This window comes from Cervus elaphus, chromosome 30, assembly GCF_910594005.1.
Source record: "Cervus elaphus chromosome 30, mCerEla1.1, whole genome shotgun sequence".
In the NCBI taxonomy this organism is placed as follows: Eukaryota; Metazoa; Chordata; class Mammalia; order Artiodactyla; family Cervidae; genus Cervus; species Cervus elaphus.
The window spans coordinates 38,514,338-38,515,510 of NC_057844.1; positions in this window are offsets into that span (position 1 = coordinate 38,514,338).

A 1,173-nucleotide genomic window follows, 5' to 3' on the forward strand; every position below is an offset into this window, starting at 1 on the left:
TCACTACCATTTTAAAGGGGATGATTATATGATTATAGGAGCATAATATTGAGCTAGAAGGAAGGAAATCAGACAGATTAATCTCACTACCAAAAAGTCAACACGGAAAAATAAACTATTGAAACGAAACATCTGCATTATTGAAGAGAAATTAATTAACAGAGTAAGAAAAAATCATGCCTGCCCTCTGAATTAGGAAGGAACATTATAAAGGGTATAATCACAATACTGACAATGATTGCCAACACCTCTTGTAGTAGGCACATGTTTTCCCTAAGGAGACACATAATTACAACAAATTGTGATTTGGTAAGCATGAATTTTTATGTAAATTCAAACATTTTTAAGTCACAGAAATGTGCCTTATAAGTATGCTTAATTTACCCTTGGAACTATCAATTTTAATATTCCAATCATCACAAATCACCAAGTAATTACTAAAATAAGCTATTTAATAATATTTTTGATAAAATATATTAAATATTATTTTATATTATAATATATGTACTGAATTTGGAAGTATGAAAACCAGTCACATAATCAAATAACCTAATCACACTGTAAGATGAAGATGCCTAAATGCTCTCTGTCACATTTTCTACTTTGTTTGTTAAAGCCAAGAAGTAAACACCACTGGGAACACATTTATGTTTAATAAAATTAGCTTTGACTTCTTTGGTTGTCCAGTAGTTAAGATTTCATGCTTTCAATGCAGGGGACACTGGCTTGATTCCTGGTGGGAAACTAAGTTCCCACATACCATACTGAGTGGCCAAATAAATAAATAAGATTAGGTTTATGAATTTGGTATATCAAGGAAAATATATCTTAGGAGAAATGAAGATGTCCCGAGACAGCTGGAGTGGGGGTACTTCTTTGAAGATTTAAAATTGTGGAAGAGGACTTAGGGAGGGATTAAATAAAGGAGAGAGAGTTCCCTATTAGATGATGTCAAGAAATTACGGCAGTTCAGAAAATAATTTTCAAACCAAAAAACTGGCGTCACTTTCACTCAGAAATTATTCTGGGAAGTTGGCAAAATAAATAACAACAATAATAAAATATATTTATGTGGTCTGACTTAAAAAAAAAAAAAAAGATACTAGAACAATGCTTACCTGGGAAGGATTGCAAGTGGGGGGATGGGGTGGAAATTGATTGAAATGGAAATAT